Genomic DNA, 14,359 nt, shown 5'->3' with positions numbered 1-14,359 from the left:
GCACACGCCAGCGCCTTCCTGCCCTGCCCCAATGCCCCCCGCACCCGGCACACGGCCGCCAGCGCCGCCCTCGGCAACAACGGAACCTGCAGCCAGACCAAGCGCCACACAGGCCACACAAGCCACGCCGGCCACGCCAGCCACGCGAGCATCAACAGTCATGGCCACTTGCTTTGGCCTTTGCAACAACGGAACCTGCAGCCAGACCCAGAGCTGCACAAGCTACTCAAGCCACGCCAGCCGCACGAGCTATGCAAGCATCCACAGTCATGGCCACCAGCACCGCCGTCAGCAACAACAGAACCTACAGACAGACCCAGCACCACACAAGCCACAAAAGCCACGCCAGCAACGCAAGCTATGTGAGCATCAACAGTCATGGCCACCGGGTCTGCCCTTGGCAACAATGGAACCTGCAGCCAGACCCAGCACCACACAAGCCTCACATGCAATGCCAGCCACGCAAGCTACGGGAGCATCAACAGTCATGGCCACCGGGTCTGCCCTCGGCAACAATGGAACCTGCAGCCAGACCCAGAGCCACACAAGCTACTCAAGCCACACCAGCCACGTTAGCTACACGAGCATCAACAGTCACGGCCACCAGCGCTGCCGTCGGCAACAATGGAACCTGCAGCCAGACTCAGAGCCACACAAGCCACACAAGCCACGCCAGCCACGCCAGCCACACGCGCATCAACAGTCATGGCCACTTGCTTCGCCCTTGGCAACAACGGAACCTGCAGCCAGACCCAGCACCACACAAGCCACACATGCAACGCCAGCCACGCAAGCTACGTGAGCATCACCAGTCATGGCCACTGGGTCAGCCCTCGGCAACAACGGAACCTGCAGCCAGATCCACAGCCACGCCAGCCACGCCAGCCGCGCCAGCCACGCGAACTACATGAGCATCAACAGTCATGGCCACTTGCTTCGGCCTTGGCAACAACGGAACCTGCAGCCAGACCTGGCACCACACAAGCCACACAAGCCACGCCAGCAACGCAAGCTACGTGAGCATCAACAGTCATGGCCACCAGGTCTGTCCTTGCCAACAACGGAACCTGCAGCCAGACCCAGAGCCACACAAGCCACTCAAACCATGCCAGCCACGCGAGCTACGGGAGCATCAACAGTCATGGCCACTTGCTTCACCCTTGGCAACAACGGAACCTGCAGCCAGACCCAGCACCACACAAGCCACACAAGCCACGCCAGCCGCGCAAGCTACAAAAGCTACGGGAGCATCAACAGTCACGGCCACCAGGTCTGCCCGCGGCAACAACGGAACCTGCAGCCAGACCCAGAGCCACACAAGCCACACAAGCCACGCCGGCCACGCAAGCTACGCAAGCTACGGGAGCATCAACAGTCATGGCCACTTGCTTTGGCCTTTGCAACAACAGAACCTGCAGCCAGACCCAGCACCACACAAGCCACAAATGCAACGCCAGCCACGCAAGCTACGTGAGCATCAACAGTCACGGCCACCAGGTCTGCCCTCGGCAACAACGGAACCTGCAGCCAGACCCACAGCCACGCCAGCCACGCGAACTACGTGAGCATCAACAGTCATGGCCACTTGCTTCGGCCTTGGCAACAACGGCACCTGCATCCAGACCAAGCACCACGCAAGCCACACAAGCCACGCCAGGCACGCGAGCATCAACAGTCATGGCCACCAGGTCTGTCCTCGGCAACAGTGGAACCTGCAGCCAGACCTGGACCCACACAAGCCACGCCAGCCGCACGAGCTATGCAAGTATCCACAGTCGTGGACACCAGCGCCGCCGTCGGCAACAACAGAACCTACAGACAGACCCAGCACCACACAAGCCACAAAAGCCACGCAAGCTACGGGAGCATCAACAGTCATGGCCACCGGGTCTGCCCTTGGCAACAATGGAACCTGCAGCCAGACCCAGAGCCACACAAGCCACACAAGCCACGCCAGCCACGTGAGCCACACGAGCATCAACAGTCATGGCCACTTGCTTCGGCCTTGGCAACAACGGAACCTGCAGCCAGACCTGGCACCACACAAGCCACGCCAGCCACACAAGCTACGGGAGCATCAACAGTCATGGCCACCGGGTCTGCCCTTGGCAACAATGGGACCTGCAGCCAGACCCAGCACCACACAAGCCACACAAGCCACGCCAGCCGCGCAAGCTACAAAAGCTACGTGAGCATCAACAGTCATGGCCACCAGGTCTGCCCTCGGCAACAACGGAACCTGCAGCCAGACCCAGAGCCACACAAGCCACGCCAGCCACACAAGCCCCATGAGCCACGCGAGCCACGGCCACCGTGGCCCTCGTGCCCCTTTGCTCATGTGCCCAAACAAAACAAGGCACCTCTGTCGCAGTCCCCGGAAGACAGCAAAAGAAGCCTACAGCACCCGGTATTCCCAGGCGGTCTCCCATCCAAGTACTAACCGGGCCCGGCCCTGCTTAGCTTCCGAGATCAGACGAGATCGGGCGTTCTCAGGGTGGTATGGCCGTAGGCACCCCTCAGCCCCACAGCAGCGCTCTCCAGCACACGCCAGCGCCTTCCTGCCCTGCCCCAATGCCCCCCGCACCCGGCACACGGCCGCCAGCGCCGCCCTCGGCAACAACGGAACCTGCAGCCAGACCAAGCGCCACACAGGCCACACAAGCCACGCCGGCCACGCCAGCCACGCGAGCATCAACAGTCATGGCCACTTGCTTTGGCCTTTGCAACAACGGAACCTGCAGCCAGACCCAGAGCTGCACAAGCTACTCAAGCCACGCCAGCCGCACGAGCTATGCAAGCATCCACAGTCATGGCCACCAGCACCGCCGTCAGCAACAACAGAACCTACAGACAGACCCAGCACCACACAAGCCACAAAAGCCACGCCAGCAACGCAAGCTATGTGAGCATCAACAGTCATGGCCACCGGGTCTGCCCTTGGCAACAATGGAACCTGCAGCCAGACCCAGCACCACACAAGCCTCACATGCAATGCCAGCCACGCAAGCTACGGGAGCATCAACAGTCATGGCCACCGGGTCTGCCCTCGGCAACAATGGAACCTGCAGCCAGACCCAGAGCCACACAAGCTACTCAAGCCACACCAGCCACGTTAGCTACACGAGCATCAACAGTCACGGCCACCAGCGCTGCCGTCGGCAACAATGGAACCTGCAGCCAGACTCAGAGCCACACAAGCCACACAAGCCACGCCAGCCACGCCAGCCACACGCGCATCAACAGTCATGGCCACTTGCTTCGCCCTTGGCAACAACGGAACCTGCAGCCAGACCCAGCACCACACAAGCCACACATGCAACGCCAGCCACGCAAGCTACGTGAGCATCACCAGTCATGGCCACTGGGTCAGCCCTCGGCAACAACGGAACCTGCAGCCAGATCCACAGCCACGCCAGCCACGCCAGCCACGCCAGCCGCGCCAGCCACGCGAACTACATGAGCATCAACAGTCATGGCCACTTGCTTCGGCCTTGGCAACAACGGAACCTGCAGCCAGACCTGGCACCACACAAGCCACACAAGCCACGCCAGCCACGCAAGCTACGTGAGCATCAACAGTCATGGCCACCAGGTCTGTCCTTGCCAACAACGGAACCTGCAGCCAGACCCAGAGCCACACAAGCCACTCAAACCATGCCAGCCACGCGAGCTACGGGAGCATCAACAGTCATGGCCACTTGCTTCACCCTTGGCAACAACGGAACCTGCAGCCAGACCCAGCACCACACAAGCCACACAAGCCACGCCAGCCGCGCAAGCTACAAAAGCTACGGGAGCATCAACAGTCACGGCCACCAGGTCTGCCCGCGGCAACAACGGAACCTGCAGCCAGACCCAGAGCCACACAAGCCACACAAGCCACGCCGGCCACGCAAGCTACGCAAGCTACGGGAGCATCAACAGTCATGGCCACTTGCTTTGGCCTTTGCAACAACAGAACCTGCAGCCAGACCCAGCACCACACAAGCCACACAAGCCACGCCAGCCACGTGAGCTACGTGAGCATCAACAGTCATGGCCACCAGGTCTGCCCGCGGCAACAACGGAACCTGCAGCCAGACCCAGAGCCACACAAGCAACTCAAACCACGCCAGCCACGCGAGCTACGGGAGCATCAACACTCACGGCCACCAGCGCCGCCGTCGGCAACAACGGAACCTGCAGCTGGACCCAGAGCCACACAAGCCTCACAAGCCCCGCCGGCCACGCGAACTACGTGAGCATCAACAGTCATGGCCACTTGCTTCGGCCTTGGCAACAACGGCACCTGCATCCAGACCAAGCACCACGCAAGCCACACAAGCCACGCCAGGCACGCGAGCATCAACAGTCATGGCCACCAGGTCTGTCCTCGGCAACAGTGGAACCTGCAGCCAGGCCTGGACCCACACAAGCCACGCCAGCCGCACGAGCTATGCAAGCATCCACAGTCGTGGACACCAGCGCCGCCGTCGGCAACAACAGAACCTACAGACAGACCCAGCACCACACAAGCCACAAAAGCCACGCAAGCTACGGGAGCATCAACAGTCATGGCCACCGGGTCTGCCCTTGGCAACAATGGAACCTGCAGCCAGACCCAGAGCCACACAAGCCACACAAGCCACGCCAGCCACGTGAGCCACACGAGCATCAACAGTCATGGCCACTTGCTTCGGCCTTGGCAACAACGGAACCTGCAGCCAGAGCTGGCACCACACAAGCCACGCCAGCCACACAAGCTACGGGAGCATCAACAGTCATGGCCACGGGGTCTGCCCTTGGCAACAATGGGACCTGCAGCCAGACCCAGCACCACACAAGCCACACAAGCCACGCCAGCCGCGCAAGCTACAAAAGCTACGTGAGCATCAACAGTCATGGCCACCAGGTCTGCCCGCGGCAACAACGGAACCTGCAGCCAGACCCAGAGCCACACAAGCCACGCCAGCCACACAAGCCCCATGAGCCACGCGAGCCACGGCCACCGTTGCCCTTGTGCCCCTTTGCTCGTGTGCCCAAACAAAACAAGGCACCTCTTGCCCAGACCCCAGGACACAGCAAAAGAAGCCTACAGCACCCGGTATTCCCAGGCGGTCTCCCATCCAAGTACTAACCGGGCCCGACCCTGCTTAGCTTCCGAGATCAGACGAGATCAGGCGTTCTCAGGGTGGTATGGCTGTAGGCACCCCTCAGCCCCACAGCAGCGCTCTCCAGCACACGCCAGCGCCTTCCTGCCCTGCCCCAATGCCCCCCGCACCCGGCACACGGCCGCCAGCGCCGCCCTCGGCAACAACGGAACCTGCAGCCAGACCAAGCGCCACACAGGCCACACAAGCCACGCCGGCCACGCCAGCCACGCGAGCATCAACAGTCATGGCCACTTGCTTTGGCCTTTGCAACAACGGAACCTGCAGCCAGACCCAGAGCTGCACAAGCTACTCAAGCCACGCCAGCCGCACGAGCTATGCAAGCATCCACAGTCATGGCCACCAGCACCGCCATCAGCAACAACAGAACCTACAGACAGACCCAGCACCACACAAGCCACAAAAGCCACGCCAGCAACGCAAGCTATGTGAGCATCAACAGTCATGGCCACCGGGTCTGCCCTTGGCAACAATGGAACCTGCAGCCAGACCCAGCACCACACAAGCCTCACATGCAATGCCAGCCACGCAAGCTACGGGAGCATCAACAGTCATGGCCACCGGGTCTGCCCTCGGCAACAATGGAACCTGCAGCCAGACCCAGAGCCACACAAGCTACTCAAGCCACACCAGCCACGTTAGCTACACGAGCATCAACAGTCACGGCCACCAGCGCTGCCGTCGGCAACAATGGAACCTGCAGCCAGACTCAGAGCCACACAAGCCACACAAGCCACGCCAGCCACGCCAGCCACACGCGCATCAACAGTCATGGCCACTTGCTTCGCCCTTGGCAACAACGGAACCTGCAGCCAGACCCAGCACCACACAAGCCACACATGCAACGCCAGCCACGCAAGCTACGTGAGCATCACCAGTCATGGCCACTGGGTCAGCCCTCGGCAACAACGGAACCTGCAGCCAGATCCACAGCCACGCCAGCCACGCCAGCCACGCCAGCCGCGCCAGCCACGCGAACTACATGAGCATCAACAGTCATGGCCACTTGCTTCGGCCTTGGCAACAACGGAACCTGCAGCCAGACCTGGCACCACACAAGCCACACAAGCCACGCCAGCCACGCAAGCTACGTGAGCATCAACAGTCATGGCCACCAGGTCTGTCCTTGCCAACAACGGAACCTGCAGCCAGACCCAGAGCCACACAAGCCACTCAAACCATGCCAGCCACGCGAGCTACGGGAGCATCAACAGTCATGGCCACTTGCTTCACCCTTGGCAACAACGGAACCTGCAGCCAGACCCAGCACCACACAAGCCACACAAGCCACGCCAGCCGCGCAAGCTACAAAAGCTACGGGAGCATCAACAGTCACGGCCACCAGGTCTGCCCGCGGCAACAACGGAACCTGCAGCCAGACCCAGAGCCACACAAGCCACACAAGCCACGCCGGCCACGCAAGCTACGCAAGCTACGGGAGCATCAACAGTCATGGCCACTTGCTTTGGCCTTTGCAACAACAGAACCTGCAGCCAGACCCAGCACCACACAAGCCACACAAGCCACGCCAGCCACGTGAGCTACGTGAGCATCAACAGTCATGGCCACCAGGTCTGCCCGCGGCAACAACGGAACCTGCAGCCAGACCCAGAGCCACACAAGCAACTCAAACCACGCCAGCCACGCGAGCTACGGGAGCATCAACAGTCACGGCCACCAGCGCCGCCGTCGGCAACAACGGAACCTGCAGCTGGACCCAGAGCCACACAAGCCTCACAAGCCCCGCCGGCCACGCGAACTACGTGAGCATCAACAGTCATGGCCACTTGCTTCGGCCTTGGCAACAACGGCACCTGCATCCAGACCAAGCACCACGCAAGCCACACAAGCCACGCCAGGCACGCGAGCATCAACAGTCATGGCCACCAGGTCTGTCCTCGGCAACAGTGGAACCTGCAGCCAGGCCTGGACCCACACAAGCCACGCCAGCCGCACGAGCTATGCAAGCATCCACAGTCGTGGACACCAGCGCCGCCGTCGGCAACAACAGAACCTACAGACAGACCCAGCACCACACAAGCCACAAAAGCCACGCAAGCTACGGGAGCATCAACAGTCATGGCCACCGGGTCTGCCCTTGGCAACAATGGAACCTGCAGCCAGACCCAGAGCCACACAAGCCACACAAGCCACGCCAGCCACGTGAGCCACACGAGCATCAACAGTCATGGCCACTTGCTTCGGCCTTGGCAACAACGGAACCTGCAGCCAGAGCTGGCACCACACAAGCCACGCCAGCCACACAAGCTACGGGAGCATCAACAGTCATGGCCACGGGGTCTGCCCTTGGCAACAATGGGACCTGCAGCCAGACCCAGCACCACACAAGCCACACAAGCCACGCCAGCCGCGCAAGCTACAAAAGCTACGTGAGCATCAACAGTCATGGCCACCAGGTCTGCCCGCGGCAACAACGGAACCTGCAGCCAGACCCAGAGCCACACAAGCCACGCCAGCCACACAAGCCCCATGAGCCACGCGAGCCACGGCCACCGTTGCCCTTGTGCCCCTTTGCTCGTGTGCCCAAACAAAACAAGGCACCTCTGTCGCAGTCCCCGGAAGACAGCAAAAGAAGCCTACAGCACCCGGTATTCCCAGGCGGTCTCCCATCCAAGTACTAACCGGGCCCGACCCTGCTTAGCTTCCGAGATCAGACGAGATCGGGCGTTCTCAGGGTGGTATGGCCGTAGGCACCCCTCAGCCCCACAGCAGCGCTCTCCAGCACACGCCAGCGCCTTCCTGCCCTGCCCCAATGCCCCCCGCACCCGGCACACGGCCGCCAGCGCCGCCCTCGGCAACAACGGAACCTGCAGCCAGACCAAGCGCCACACAGGCCACACAAGCCACGCCGGCCACGCCAGCCACGCGAGCATCAACAGTCATGGCCACTTGCTTTGGCCTTTGCAACAACGGAACCTGCAGCCAGACCCAGAGCTGCACAAGCTACTCAAGCCACGCCAGCCGCACGAGCTATGCAAGCATCCACAGTCATGGCCACCAGCACCGCCGTCAGCAACAACAGAACCTACAGACAGACCCAGCACCACACAAGCCACAAAAGCCACGCCAGCAACGCAAGCTATGTGAGCATCAACAGTCATGGCCACCGGGTCTGCCCTTGGCAACAATGGAACCTGCAGCCAGACCCAGCACCACACAAGCCTCACATGCAATGCCAGCCACGCAAGCTACGGGAGCATCAACAGTCATGGCCACCGGGTCTGCCCTCGGCAACAATGGAACCTGCAGCCAGACCCAGAGCCACACAAGCTACTCAAGCCACACCAGCCACGTTAGCTACACGAGCATCAACAGTCACGGCCACCAGCGCTGCCGTCGGCAACAATGGAACCTGCAGCCAGACTCAGAGCCACACAAGCCACACAAGCCACGCCAGCCACGCCAGCCACACGCGCATCAACAGTCATGGCCACTTGCTTCGCCCTTGGCAACAACGGAACCTGCAGCCAGACCCAGCACCACACAAGCCACACATGCAACGCCAGCCACGCAAGCTACGTGAGCATCACCAGTCATGGCCACTGGGTCAGCCCTCGGCAACAACGGAACCTGCAGCCAGATCCACAGCCACGCCAGCCACGCCAGCCGCGCCAGCCACGCGAACTACATGAGCATCAACAGTCATGGCCACTTGCTTCGGCCTTGGCAACAACGGAACCTGCAGCCAGACCTGGCACCACACAAGCCACACAAGCCACGCCAGCCACGCAAGCTACGTGAGCATCAACAGTCATGGCCACCAGGTCTGTCCTTGCCAACAACGGAACCTGCAGCCAGACCCAGAGCCACACAAGCCACTCAAACCATGCCAGCCACGCGAGCTACGGGAGCATCAACAGTCATGGCCACTTGCTTCACCCTTGGCAACAACGGAACCTGCAGCCAGACCCAGCACCACACAAGCCACACAAGCCACGCCAGCCGCGCAAGCTACAAAAGCTACGGGAGCATCAACAGTCACGGCCACCAGGTCTGCCCGCGGCAACAACGGAACCTGCAGCCAGACCCAGAGCCACACAAGCCACACAAGCCACGCCGGCCACGCAAGCTACGCAAGCTACGGGAGCATCAACAGTCATGGCCACTTGCTTTGGCCTTTGCAACAACAGAACCTGCAGCCAGACCCAGCACCACACAAGCCACACAAGCCACGCCAGCCACGTGAGCTACGTGAGCATCAACAGTCATGGCCACCAGGTCTGCCCGCGGCAACAACGGAACCTGCAGCCAGACCCAGAGCCACACAAGCAACTCAAACCACGCCAGCCACGCGAGCTACGGGAGCATCAACACTCACGGCCACCAGCGCCGCCGTCGGCAACAACGGAACCTGCAGCTGGACCCAGAGCCACACAAGCCTCACAAGCCCCGCCGGCCACGCGAACTACGTGAGCATCAACAGTCATGGCCACTTGCTTCGGCCTTGGCAACAACGGCACCTGCATCCAGACCAAGCACCACGCAAGCCACACAAGCCACGCCAGGCACGCGAGCATCAACAGTCATGGCCACCAGGTCTGTCCTCGGCAACAGTGGAACCTGCAGCCAGGCCTGGACCCACACAAGCCACGCCAGCCGCACGAGCTATGCAAGCATCCACAGTCGTGGACACCAGCGCCGCCGTCGGCAACAACAGAACCTACAGACAGACCCAGCACCACACAAGCCACAAAAGCCACGCAAGCTACGGGAGCATCAACAGTCATGGCCACCGGGTCTGCCCTTGGCAACAATGGAACCTGCAGCCAGACCCAGAGCCACACAAGCCACACAAGCCACGCCAGCCACGTGAGCCACACGAGCATCAACAGTCATGGCCACTTGCTTCGGCCTTGGCAACAACGGAACCTGCAGCCAGAGCTGGCACCACACAAGCCACGCCAGCCACACAAGCTACGGGAGCATCAACAGTCATGGCCACGGGGTCTGCCCTTGGCAACAATGGGACCTGCAGCCAGACCCAGCACCACACAAGCCACACAAGCCACGCCAGCCGCGCAAGCTACAAAAGCTACGTGAGCATCAACAGTCATGGCCACCAGGTCTGCCCGCGGCAACAACGGAACCTGCAGCCAGACCCAGAGCCACACAAGCCACGCCAGCCACACAAGCCCCATGAGCCACGCGAGCCACGGCCACCGTTGCCCTTGTGCCCCTTTGCTCGTGTGCCCAAACAAAACAAGGCACCTCTTGCCCAGACCCCAGGACACAGCAAAAGAAGCCTACAGCACCCGGTATTCCCAGGCGGTCTCCCATCCAAGTACTAACCGGGCCCGACCCTGCTTAGCTTCCGAGATCAGACGAGATCGGGCGTTCTCAGGGTGGTATGGCCGTAGGCACCCCTCAGCCCCACAGCAGCGCTCTCCAGCACACGCCAGCGCCTTCCTGCCCTGCCCCAATGCCCCCCGCACCCGGCACACGGCCGCCAGCGCCGCCCTCGGCAACAACGGAACCTGCAGCCAGACCAAGCGCCACACAGGCCACACAAGCCACGCCGGCCACGCCAGCCACGCGAGCATCAACAGTCATGGCCACTTGCTTTGGCCTTTGCAACAACGGAACCTGCAGCCAGACCCAGAGCTGCACAAGCTACTCAAGCCACGCCAGCCGCACGAGCTATGCAAGCATCCACAGTCATGGCCACCAGCACCGCCGTCAGCAACAACAGAACCTACAGACAGACCCAGCACCACACAAGCCACAAAAGCCACGCCAGCAACGCAAGCTATGTGAGCATCAACAGTCATGGCCACCGGGTCTGCCCTTGGCAACAATGGAACCTGCAGCCAGACCCAGCACCACACAAGCCTCACATGCAATGCCAGCCACGCAAGCTACGGGAGCATCAACAGTCATGGCCACCGGGTCTGCCCTCGGCAACAATGGAACCTGCAGCCAGACCCAGAGCCACACAAGCTACTCAAGCCACACCAGCCACGTTAGCTACACGAGCATCAACAGTCACGGCCACCAGCGCTGCCGTCGGCAACAATGGAACCTGCAGCCAGACTCAGAGCCACACAAGCCACACAAGCCACGCCAGCCACGCCAGCCACACGCGCATCAACAGTCATGGCCACTTGCTTCGCCCTTGGCAACAACGGAACCTGCAGCCAGACCCAGCACCACACAAGCCACACATGCAACGCCAGCCACGCAAGCTACGTGAGCATCACCAGTCATGGCCACTGGGTCAGCCCTCGGCAACAACGGAACCTGCAGCCAGATCCACAGCCACGCCAGCCACGCCAGCCGCGCCAGCCACGCGAACTACATGAGCATCAACAGTCATGGCCACTTGCTTCGGCCTTGGCAACAACGGAACCTGCAGCCAGACCTGGCACCACACAAGCCACACAAGCCACGCCAGCCACGCAAGCTACGTGAGCATCAACAGTCACGGCCACCAGGTCTGTCCTTGCCAACAACGGAACCTGCAGCCAGACCCAGAGCCACACAAGCCACTCAAACCACGCCAGCCGCGCAAGCTACGGGAGCATCAACAGTCATGGCCACTTGCTTCACCCTTGGCAACAACGGAACCTGCAGCCAGACCCAGCACCACACAAGCCACACAAGCCACGCCAGCCGCGCAAGCTACAAAAGCTACGGGAGCATCAACAGTCACGGCCACCAGGTCTGCCCGCGGCAACAACGGAACCTGCAGCCAGACCCAGAGCCACACAAGCCACACAAGCCACGCCGGCCACGCAAGCTACGCAAGCTACGGGAGCATCAACAGTCATGGCCACTTGCTTTGGCCTTTGCAACAACAGAACCTGCAGCCAGACCCAGCACCACACAAGCCACAAATGCAACGCCAGCCACGCAAGCTACGTGAGCATCAACAGTCACGGCCACCAGGTCTGCCCTCGGCAACAACGGAACCTGCAGCCAGACCCACAGCCACGCCAGCCACGCGAACTACATGAGCATCAACAGTCATGGCCACTTGCTTCGGCCTTGGCAACAACGGAACCTGCAGCCAGACCTGGCACCACACAAGCCACGCCAGCCACGCAAGCTACGGGAGCATCAACAGTCATGGCCACCGGGTCTGCCCTTGGCAACAATGGGACCTGCAGCCAGACCCAGCACCACACAAGCCACACAAGCCACGCCAGCCACGTGAGCTACGTGAGCATCAACAGTCATGGCCACCAGGTCTGCCCGCGGCAACAACGGAACCTGCAGCCAGACCCAGAGCCACACAAGCAACTCAAACCACGCCAGCCACGCGAGCTACGGGAGCATCAACAGTCACGGCCACCAGCGCCGCCGTCGGCAACAACGGAACCTGCAGCTGGACCCAGAGCCACACAAGCCTCACAAGCCCCGCCGGCCACGCGAACTACGTGAGCATCAACAGTCATGGCCACTTGCTTCGGCCTTGGCAACAACGGCACCTGCATCCAGACCAAGCACCACGCAAGCCACACAAGCCACGCCAGGCACGCGAGCATCAACAGTCATGGCCACCAGGTCTGTCCTCGGCAACAGTGGAACCTGCAGCCAGGCCTGGACCCACACAAGCCACGCCAGCCGCACGAGCTATGCAAGCATCCACAGTCGTGGACACCAGCGCCGCCGTCGGCAACAACAGAACCTACAGACAGACCCAGCACCACACAAGCCACAAAAGCCACGCAAGCTACGGGAGCATCAACAGTCATGGCCACCGGGTCTGCCCTTGGCAACAATGGAACCTGCAGCCAGACCCAGAGCCACACAAGCCACACAAGCCACGCCAGCCACGTGAGCCACACGAGCATCAACAGTCATGGCCACTTGCTTCGGCCTTGGCAACAACGGAACCTGCAGCCAGAGCTGGCACCACACAAGCCACGCCAGCCACACAAGCTACGGGAGCATCAACAGTCATGGCCACGGGGTCTGCCCTTGGCAACAATGGGACCTGCAGCCAGACCCAGCACCACACAAACCACACAAGCCACGCCAGCCGCGCAAGCTACAAAAGCTACGTGAGCATCAACAGTCATGGCCACCAGGTCTGCCCGCGGCAACAACGGAACCTGCAGCCAGACCCAGAGCCACACAAGCCACGCCAGCCACACAAGCCCCATGAGCCACGCGAGCCACGGCCACCGTTGCCCTTGTGCCCCTTTGCTCGTGTGCCCAAACAAAACAAGGCACCTCTGTCGCAGTCCCCGGAAGACAGCAAAAGAAGCCTACAGCACCCGGTATTCCCAGGTGGTCTCCCATCCAAGTACTAACCGGGCCCGACCCTGCTTAGCTTCCGAGATCAGACGAGATCGGGCGTTCTCAGGGTGGTATGGCCGTAGGCACCCCTCAGCCCCACAGCAGCGCTCTCCAGCACACGCCAGCGCCTTCCTGCCCTGCCCCAATGCCCCCCGCACCCGGCACACGGCCGCCAGCGCCGCCCTCGGCAACAACGGAACCTGCAGCCAGACCAAGCGCCACACAGGCCACACAAGCCACGCCGGCCACGCCAGCCACGCGAGCATCAACAGTCATGGCCACTTGCTTTGGCCTTTGCAACAACGGAACCTGCAGCCAGACCCAGAGCTGCACAAGCTACTCAAGCCACGCCAGCCGCACGAGCTATGCAAGCATCCACAGTCATGGCCACCAGCACCGCCGTCAGCAACAACAGAACCTACAGACAGACCCAGCACCACACAAGCCACAAAAGCCACGCCAGCAACGCAAGCTATGTGAGCATCAACAGTCATGGCCACCGGGTCTGCCCTTGGCAACAATGGAACCTGCAGCCAGACCCAGCACCACACAAGCCTCACATGCAATGCCAGCCACGCAAGCTACGGGAGCATCAACAGTCATGGCCACCGGGTCTGCCCTCGGCAACAATGGAACCTGCAGCCAGACCCAGAGCCACACAAGCTACTCAAGCCACACCAGCCACGTTAGCTACACGAGCATCAACAGTCACGGCCACCAGCGCTGCCGTCGGCAACAATGGAACCTGCAGCCAGACTCAGAGCCACACAAGCCACACAAGCCACGCCAGCCACGCCAGCCACACGCGCATCAACAGTCATGGCCACTTGCTTCGCCCTTGGCAACAACGGAACCTGCAGCCAGACCCAGCACCACACAAGCCACACATGCAACGCCAGCCACGCAAGCTACGTGAGCATCACCAGTCATGGCCACTGGGTCAGCCC

At 61.5% G+C, this 14,359-nt stretch overlaps 5 non-coding genes across 5 annotated transcripts; all 5 read right to left on the bottom strand.

The window, feature by feature from the left end:
- Nucleotides 1-2,392: 2,392 nt before the first annotated feature.
- LOC125331233 lies at nucleotides 2,393-2,511 on the bottom strand. Its single transcript, XR_007205934.1, has one exon. It is a non-coding gene; the product is annotated as a 5S ribosomal RNA (ribosomal RNA).
- Nucleotides 2,512-5,068: 2,557 nt separating this feature from the next.
- LOC125331236 lies at nucleotides 5,069-5,187 on the bottom strand. Its single transcript, XR_007205937.1, has one exon. It is a non-coding gene; the product is annotated as a 5S ribosomal RNA (ribosomal RNA).
- A 2,557-nt stretch (nucleotides 5,188-7,744) lies between these two features.
- Nucleotides 7,745-7,863, bottom strand: LOC125331205. The gene has a single exon (XR_007205907.1). It is a non-coding gene; the product is annotated as a 5S ribosomal RNA (ribosomal RNA).
- A 2,548-nt stretch (nucleotides 7,864-10,411) lies between these two features.
- Nucleotides 10,412-10,530, bottom strand: LOC125331203. The gene has a single exon (XR_007205905.1). It is a non-coding gene; the product is annotated as a 5S ribosomal RNA (ribosomal RNA).
- Nucleotides 10,531-13,378: 2,848 nt separating this feature from the next.
- On the bottom strand, nucleotides 13,379-13,497 carry LOC125331270. The gene has a single exon (XR_007205969.1). It is a non-coding gene; the product is annotated as a 5S ribosomal RNA (ribosomal RNA).
- Between the last annotated feature and the right edge of the window lie 862 nt (nucleotides 13,498-14,359).

This window comes from Corvus hawaiiensis, chromosome 10, assembly GCF_020740725.1.
Source record: "Corvus hawaiiensis isolate bCorHaw1 chromosome 10, bCorHaw1.pri.cur, whole genome shotgun sequence".
NCBI classification, from domain to species: Eukaryota; Metazoa; Chordata; class Aves; order Passeriformes; family Corvidae; genus Corvus; species Corvus hawaiiensis.
Note: the sequence above shows the minus strand (reverse complement) of the source record. Positions and strands in the feature narration are given on the sequence as shown.